The sequence below is a fragment of the Ptychodera flava genome, chromosome 3, assembly GCF_041260155.1.
Source record: "Ptychodera flava strain L36383 chromosome 3, AS_Pfla_20210202, whole genome shotgun sequence".
Classification (NCBI taxonomy): domain Eukaryota; kingdom Metazoa; phylum Hemichordata; class Enteropneusta; family Ptychoderidae; genus Ptychodera; species Ptychodera flava.
The window spans coordinates 43,127,722-43,137,332 of NC_091930.1; the positions used below are offsets into that span (position 1 = coordinate 43,127,722).

A 9,611-nucleotide genomic window follows, 5' to 3' on the forward strand; every position below is an offset into this window, starting at 1 on the left:
ATGCTATGCATAAAATCCCGTTCCATACATTTACAGTCGCGTTCCCGACTTGGTAGTTGGTGGAAATGTTAGGTGATATATTCAGGTCACTGGAAAATTAGCGGTTTCCGCATTAAAAATCTCGTTTATCTTCTCCAGGTCCTCTAAAAAGGACAGAAAAAATGCCCAGAAAAATTCGGAAAATCACAAATTTTTGAGAGCGATTTTCAAAAATATGTAACTTACGAAAGAAATGACAGAATTCCATCGGATTTCCACTGTTTACAAGATTGTCTTTCTGTTTTGCGATTTCCGCATGTGCAGAATGTTTTCAGCCAGTTGTTGATTGAGAATCGAGCGTGATTCCAAGACAAGCAAAACCTGTCCGCATGAGCCGATGACGGCAGTCTTCAAAAAATGACGTCATTGCTCATTAACCTCCCCCTATAGAAAGTTATACGGCTATAGGAAAGTTGTTTGTGAGGGATGGACATTGACCTTTCGAATAAACACGTTATTTAGTTAGTTGGTAGGAATTGTAAGTAATGGTGATGGGTTGTCGACCAAGAAAAGGTCGTTTTTTCAACCAAAAGCAAAACAAAACTAATACAATATGAGATTTGGATAAGCAATAATTTGTTTATTGTTGATTGAAATCAACTGTAATATTACTGGTTTTCAAATATTCGTATAGAAATTCCTTTCTCATTTGCTTTGTACTCTAATATATTTCCGTAAAAACATTCAAGAATACCACACTTCAAGTTAATGGACTATGCACATTTTATTAGGTAAATAAAATCTCATACCTTTATGAACACCAAGGCTTCTTTTTCTTTTTCATAATATCGCACATTGACTTGGGTTTCTTGTCGATACTTGAATTCTCTGAGTGTAACTGCCTTTGTTTTCAAGATGAAAGAATTGATGGTGTCCAACCAATTATAGAAAATAAACGAACGGGCCATGATTTTATATTTCGGGCATGTACACATTCTCAAGATGCATAATAATGTTATCAACTGTGACTGTTTCATTAATTTTGGGGTCTTATTACAGCAGTGGACAAAGCATGAATACCTAATGCTTTCATTGGGGAAGTGTTAAGATTTGTCTTCTAATATGTCGGTGAAAATAATCCATATACTAAAGTCTGTTTTGTCAAATGCAACCAAAGCGCCCCCAAGGGCAATACTCAATTCAAATTTATGCAATCAACATTCTAAACGGTGTTGCCATGGACGATTAATATGTTGCACTTATTGGAATAGTGATTCTTTGTGGGTATATATTGTACCGTGACTGTACACTCGCATTGGCTGAAAGTTTCCACCAACAGTGCTCTTGGGTCTTCGCAGACCTCATGTTAGCGAAGCTGTCATGCCTCAATCTATAAGGTAGTAATCGTACACATTGAAAATATGCATGAATCGCTCTTTCAAATTTTCATAAAGTAAGCACAAGAAAATGCCTGCATGGTATTTAAATGTTATTGTTCGGTCAAAAGCTCACAGCTTTCATAGTGTTCTTTGAAAATACGTAGTTGAAGGTGGGTGTTCTAAGTAACATTTTGCCCCGTATAATACGTGTTCAAAACAGTTAGATATCCTGCCCGAGACATCGGTAGATAGCTCAGGTCAGTGACAGAAATATCAATTGATCTAACAACCATGGAAATTATTTATAAAACAGCATACACTAATGTAGGATGTAATATTCTATTGCATTCTGCAGAGACACCAAAATTATTAGCAAGTCTTGCAGAATAAGTGAGTCTTGATACCGTAATTTTTCTGAAAGTTATCAAGGTTTGTGACCAGCGATTTTCCTTGGAAACACTCTACCCTGTGACGTAATCAGCAATTAGAAAGATGGGACATCATTGTGACTACATCGAGAAAGCGTTAGAGGGAGCTAGAATACAAATTTAATTCCCAATGAAGCGTAGAAGAAAGCGAGGACATTCATTAATGAAAAACGTCGTGACGTTAGGTCTACATCTATAAAAAGGGGTAGTAGACCATAGAGACGCTATCTAAGTTGAACAATGTGCAGTATACGTAAAGCACATCTCATTTGGCTGAATGTTTTCACCACTTAATTGTATGTTTTCGCGACAAACAATATTAAATTGACATTTTTAATAACACACCAAATGGAAACTACACGCACACAATTGTGGTGGCAAACTGGAAACTTGATTTGTCATATCGTCTCGCATGCGGCATGACCTGCGCCTCTTGCGGACAGCCTATATTTATCGTGTACATGGATGGTCCCCTCCATTCGATATTTACGTCCGATATGACATTACAAAATGACAGAATATGCATCTGTTTGATTATTTGTTATTTTATCAGCGTACCAACAGCTTTTGAATGTATCATCCGTAGTTAGTAAAGGGAAAGCAACTCCACACATCGTTCATATATTGGTGGTTAGTAAAGGGAAAGCAACTCCACACATCGTTCATGTATTGGTGGTTTTTCGTTTAATGTATAGTATTGTGTACTTTCTGTTTCACTGTCTTGTGTATTGAGCCGATTAGGCGCGGAGAGACACAGCGGCTGTAATCTGCGTGTCAGTACAGTCTATACTCCAGAGTGAAAAAAAAAACTTTCCTAATTGAACGATGTCCAATCCACGTAAAGCATTAAATTTTGACATGTAGTTACATTTGTTAGATAGTATACCTGAGCAAAGGTACCTGAAAATAAACTCTGTAAGCTTCAAATGAGGGATGACAGCACATGTTTTGAAAATTGTTAGCTTTGAAGATGAGGCTGAGTGAAATTTTAGTGACTTAAAAAAAAAAAAAAAATTGCATGAGTGTTCTTTTTACAATTTTTTATAGTCGTACGTATAACATACTAGTTAATTATTCATGTTATTATTCTACACTGGTTTGCAACTGTGGCCTGCAGATAGCCAATGAGTAAATTTTGTTTATTGGTCGGTTTGTTACTTTTTTCATGTTGATAATTCACCTGAAATTGACTCATTATATTATAACACTTTGTATTTAAGCGAGCAGATATTACCCATATGTCGCCAGTCACTATGGTGCATGACAGTGAAAAGAAGCAACGATATATACTGCTCTTGATGTGGTACTGTTCCCACAGCAGCTGAAAACTTTTCGATCTGAAGCGCCATTAGTACGTCTGACGATTGTGTAAACCTACGAAATATGTTGATGTTCAAGTTCTTAAAATTAGTTAAGCTGTTTACTGATTTTATTAGAGACAAAACATTTCAATACATAAGGAATAAAATCAACATGTACTTAGAATTACTGCACATAACACTTGAATAATATTATATAGGGCTAAGCCCTTGGTGTCACGCCAGGGGTTAAGATTGGCAATGTTATTTGTATTGATTCATGATAAACTGTATTTGTTACTTCATAAACGTTTATATGCCAACTATGCCCACTTTCCTCTGATGAAAGCAGTTCACGTACACACGACGTCAAACCCTGCACAGGCTGCAGCAGGGCAGGTATAGATTTTCTGTAGCGTGTAAAAAATTTGGACAAAAATTGGCAATTTTTACAATGATAACAGCCTATTGCGATAAACAAGGGACGTATTATGCAATCATTATCATTGCAATGGTAACCGCACTGCCCACCTTCCACTTGCAAGCTGAAAACTATAGAGTTCCGTCTAAAAACTTGCAATTTTTGAATCTAATTATTGACACAGGGGGCGCTCTTCTATAATTCAATCCCAGCATTCTTTGCGTATGCCCCCGTTCATATGCACGACAGTTTTCTCCGTTTATCTATATCAACGATACTTTGTATCAGCGACAAGGTGTATAATAACATTTACTGGCTAATAAAAGAGGTATATTTTATAAAAGGCATGTTATATCATAGTAATTTGTTTCGTATTTGTTTATTACGAGTTCTCAAAAAGAAAAACATGGCGGCGCCCAACTGAGAAAGAAGGGTATATTTCGATAGAGGGAGTACGCGCGTTTGGGAGTCCTGTCATCTGGTTGTAAATATGTCATGTGGTTGTTGGCTATGACACACCCATATTTGGTTATGTTTCGATGTCAAAGATCAGAGTTGAAAGTCCAAGCATGGGTAATTCCTTGCATTCTTGATACCTTGTGCTAGCTCTGGTTGTCAAAGCACGTTTTCATTTGTGCCATTTCGAAGCAAGTGAGTACAAGTATAGTAGTCTGTTCGATTCTTGATCGTAGGCTTGTAACACAAGGATACGATTTCTCATATATCTCTGGTGTTAGCATGCAGGCGGTTTTAAAATTCAAGGGTCTTTAAAATTCAGAGGTCAGACGAAACCAGGTCTACATGACAGTTCGCCTCTGACTGTGTCTACATACATCAGTCATCATGATCGACCTCGACAGATTCAGCACTTTAGTGTTTGATCGTTATGGTCCAAAGCCGTACAAAGCTACTGTGCTTGCTTTTGTATTCATGGCACTGCTTCAGTAACAACGGTCGAAAATGCTCAAAGCATTATAAACCTGGTTGCATGGACACTCCGGCGCATCTCTCTTAGTGTGCTATGGCTGTGACTTCTAAGTTTTCCCAGTGGTTTATCATCTTTCTATGCTATCGCCAACTAATTTAAGTTGTCTAATCAAATATGTTTGCAGAATCTGCATTTGGAGTATGCTAGTCACCATGTGTCACCTGGTTGCACGGACACTCTGGTGCATCTCTCTTACTGTGCTAAGGCTGTGACTTCTAAGTTTTCTCATTGGTTTTCATCTTTCTATGCTATCACTAATTGATTTAAGTTGTCTAATTAAATTATTTGCAGGAACTGCATTTGAGTATGCTGAGTCACCATGTGTCACCTGGTTGCACGGACACTCTGGTGCATCTCTCTTACTGTGCTAAGGCTGTGACTTCTAAGTTTACTCATTTGTTTTCATCTTTCTATGCTATTGCCAACTGATTTAAGTTGTCTAATCTAAATTTTTTGCAGGAACTGCATTTTTAGTATGCTAGTCACCATGTGTCACCTGGTTGCACGGACACTCTGGTGCATCTCTCTTACTGTGCTAAGGCTGTGACTTCTAAGTTTTCTCATTGGTTTTCATCTTTCTATGCTATCGCCAACTGATTTAAGTTGTCTAATCTAAATATTTTGCAGGAACTGCATTTTGAGTATGCTGAGTCACCATGTGTCACCTGGTTGCACGGACACTCTGGTGCATCTCTCTTTCTGTGCTAAGGCTGTGACTTCTAAGTTTTCTCATTGGTTTTCATCTTTCTATGCTATCACTAATTGATTTAAGTTGTCTAATTAAATTATTTGCAGGAACTGCATTTTGAGTATGCTGAGTCACCATGTGTCACCTGGTTGCACTGACACTCTGGTGCATCTCTCTTACTGTGCTAAGGCTGTGACTTCTAAGTTTACTCATTTGTTTTCATCTTTCTATGCTATTGCCAACTGATTTAAGTTGTCTAATCTAAATATTTTGCAGGAACTGCATTTTTAGTATGCTGAGTCACCATGTGTCACCTGGTTGCACGGACACTCTGGTGCATCTCTCTTACTGTGCTAAGGCTGTGACTTCTAAGTTTTCTCATTGGTTTTCATCTTTCTATGCTATCGCCAACTGATTTAAGTTGTCTAATCTAAATATTTTGCAGGAACTGCATTTTTAGTATGCTGAGTCACCATGTGTCACCTGGTTGCACGGACACTCTGGTGCATCTCTCTTACTGTGCTAAGGCTGTGACTTCTAAGTTTTCTCATTGGTTTTCATCTTTCTATGCTATCACTAATTGATTTAAGTTGTCTAATTAAATTATTTGCAGGAACTGCATTTTGAGTATGCTGAGTCACCATGTGTCACCTGGTTGCACTGACACTCTGGTGCATCTCTCTTACTGTGCTAAGGCTGTGACTGCTAATTTTTCTCATTGGTTTTGCTCTTTTTATACTATTACAAAGTGATTCAAAATCAAAATTGTATGCAGTCGTCTGCTTTAGGAGTATGCTGAGTCACAATGTGTCACCTGGTTGCACGGAGTCATGTGGTACACTTTCCCTTATAAGGCTTTGTCATCTAAGTTTCTCCTATGTTTTGCTCTTTTCATGCTATTAAAAAGTGATTCAAGTTTTCAAATCAAAATTTTATGCAGGAATCTGCTGTTAGATCATGCTGAGTCAGAATGTGTCACCTGGTTGCACAGAGACTTTGCAGTGGTATAAAACCTGCTAATTAAGGGGCGCTGCACCCAACACAGGGTATTTTGCACCAAAATCACTTTTTTGTAGACATTCATTTAATTTAATGAATTGTTACCCAAGATTAAAATATTATTATTTGGGTTCATCTTCAAGGCTGTCAAGCAGTCGTAGGTTGCTTGATAAAGAAGTGTTAATTTTTGCAAATGTTTGCAAATCACCCAATTTCCTAGCTTTACTATTCTTCCAATTTCAAGATTTCCAAACAATTTAACTCCATACTGACTTGGTCAAACTTTCTTAAATTTTCACATTATTTTCTTTAAATGTTGTTAAACAAAACTTTTTTGATTGGCAATAAAGTTCTTACATTTTGAATAAGAGGCATTTTAATTTGTATGAGGATCATGTACTGTAAAATATGTTCAGATGTAACCTGCCAAAAGAAGGAAATGACGACCATGTTAAAAGTGATATTTTATTCAAATCATATGTGTCACTGCCCATTTGGGGCAACTGTTGTCAGCTCCACTTATACATAACCATTGCAAGACTAATATCATTTTTATATGCAAAGTAAAACATAAACGTGTCTTTTGAAGGTTTATGGCATGTCTGTTGAAAACAGAGAGTATTAAAAAAAGAATACTTTTTAATATGAAACGTCTGTTAACAGTGTTTATTCATTCTGATGTAATAATGGATTTCTGTTTGTTTTGACAGTATCTTTGAATGATATGACACTGCCTTAACAACAGATGGAAGAGGAATGTGAAAGAAACGTCAATGTAAGTAGGGTATTATGTTCATATGTTGCTACTCACATTGGTGTACCATTTTGTTGTTACAACTTGAGCTGTATCCTGTGAATGGTTTTGGATAATTGTGTAAGTTATTATATTACAACTCTCAAAAATTTAGAGGGCCTGTAATGCTTACTTTTGATATTATTTTCATTATTTATATTTGTCCACTGTAAGTTGTTATTTTACTACAAAAAGATTGCTAAAAAATCAATATTTAGCTTGTCAGCATAGCATTTGAAATATACAAAAATGTATTAATAGTATATCTATATTTCTATTTTTCTCACTCAGGTTTGTTGTAGACTACATCACAATTGTGTTGTTGGAGGAGGCTGAAGTTTACCTTATGTCAAGGAAAAGAATGGTTATGCTTGAAGAAGCAAATAAACTCTAGTATTGCCACAGAAATCTAAAGATACTGTTCTGCAGGGATAACCTTATTGACATTTGTTCATATTGTTATGAAATATTTTAAAACTTAAATTTTAAGGCAATTATTGTCATATTTAACCAAAAATATCATTCAAAAGTTCTGGTCAGACACATTAATATTGATTATACATGTCCCTTAGGATGGCAGCAATAAGATTTTGTAAAATCGTGCCAAGATATGCAACTTTGTATTTTTGAGATTATTTTTGTCATTGTAGATCTATTTTTTTCTTCAAAACTCCTTGTCAGACTTTTGATATTCAGTATACAGGTCCTTAGATGACTTAAGTCAGATATTTTTATACAGTGAGAAAATGCAAATTTTGTATTTTTGGAGCAATTTTGTCAATTTCGGTCAAAAGTGCTTTTGTCTCATTGGTGTTTATCTGATAGCTTTGCATTTTCTTATAAAAATCCCTGGAGACTACCTAAGCCAAATCATTTTTCAAACTGGGGGAACCAATGATTTTTTGTTTTTGGAGCCAATATATTAGTCCGCAAGCTTGAATGACCTATTCCAACCCGGAATACCTTGTAAATCAATTTTGAAGACACTGAAAATAATGTAGTTTTATTTGATGCCAATTTGTAGTGAAATATGATCTACAAAAAGTTGTGAGCTTATGTTTTATGTAGTGGATCAACTTTAGCAAATATTTCATGGAGGAAACCCCATACACTGATGAGGGATTTCAATCCACAAGAAGGCATATGGCAAGATGCACCATACCAATAAAACAGACTCCAGTTTATTTGTATCAGTTCCAATCATTATGTTACATAAACAAAAAAACCTGTCATGGTATCACTTAATTAAGTAAATCTTCACAAAGATGAAGGCAGCCGAGTGAATCATGTGTAGATTGAATAAGATGAGTGATGAATGATAATATCAGGTAACTTCACCACACAAACTTACTTACACAAACAAACTTGTGTATAACTTGACTCTGAGTAAATCTTAACATTTCAAGCAAGGACCATCAAATTTTTATTGTTGATCTACAAAATTGAAAAGTGGCTGTTAAAACGAATTCTGCCCATGAAAATTGAAAGTTCAAACTCTTTGCAAACACAATAGTATTTTGAGTGAATAAGTGGAAATAGGAATACCTCTTTTTGTTTGTCAGATAGGAGCAATACTGTGCCCTTGGTGGTATATTTTTAAATGACTTGCAGAAATTGATATTTATTACTGTTGTTATTATTGCTAACTGTTGTTTTGCCTGATTGAGGCACACACCTAGCTATCCTATGGATTCTCTTGAACATTATCACAGTACAGCTACATGAGATACCAGGCCGCTGCTAGTTGAAACGCCTATTTGTAGGGGTTTTAATGACTGCTAAGCTAGTACGAATTAGTAATGTAGATATTGTGAGTTCAAGCCTCATAAAATGCATCAGCAAGACTGCATCAAAGTTGACCACTTTTACTGTACATGTTGTTCACAAATTAAAGGCCATCAAGAATATTTTTATGGGTCTTTTAGAGTAATTTAACATAAGGGCCTGGGGGGGTCAGAGGAATGTGAGGGTAGTCACTCAAAAAATTGAAAGCTACAAGGAGGTTGTTCAAAATTGGAAAGAAAGAAGGGGGTTGCTCAATTTTTGGTACAAATGAATTGAAATACCTCTCAGATTGCACCATTTCATCAATTTCTCAAAATTCTTAATGCGACCCCCTGTCACTTCCTCTCCCCCTGGGGTTCTGACAGTTTTACTTAGTAAAAACAATATAAAACACCTAATATTGCACCAGACTGCATCATTGAACTCATTAATTTCTCAAAATTTCCGACGTGGCAGAGGGACACGCCTCTTACACTTTTCCCCTGTTGGGTGTTCTAACAGTTTTACACAAATTGATAACATCTCTCATATTGCACCAGACTGCATATTGCACACATCAATCTCTCAAATTTTCAACACGAGGGTACAACTCCTCTGACACTGCCCCACCCCCCAGCCTCCTGACTGTTCTCCTGTACTTTCAAATTCTGCCCTGTCAGATATCTTAGTGGAAACCTTGTCATGATACCCATCCAAAATAAACAATACTGTATGGTAAACAATACTATATGGTTGGATAGTGGTTACAGCATGAGCTTTTGTATCTACATTTTATTGTGACTTTGAATTTTCTTTTGCCGGTCACATCTTTTTCAACTGTCATGAGGTAACCGATGATATTCCAGCAGGATAT

General features: G+C 36.3%; 1 long non-coding RNA gene across 1 annotated transcript; it reads left to right on the top strand.

Moving 5' to 3' along the window:
• Positions 1–3,947: 3,947 nt before the first annotated feature.
• LOC139130081 (uncharacterized) lies at positions 3,948–7,654 on the top strand. Its single transcript, XR_011551776.1, has 3 exons — positions 3,948–4,156; positions 6,891–6,955; positions 7,265–7,654. It is a non-coding gene; the product is annotated as an uncharacterized lncRNA (long non-coding RNA).
• Positions 7,655–9,611: the final 1,957 nt, after the last annotated feature.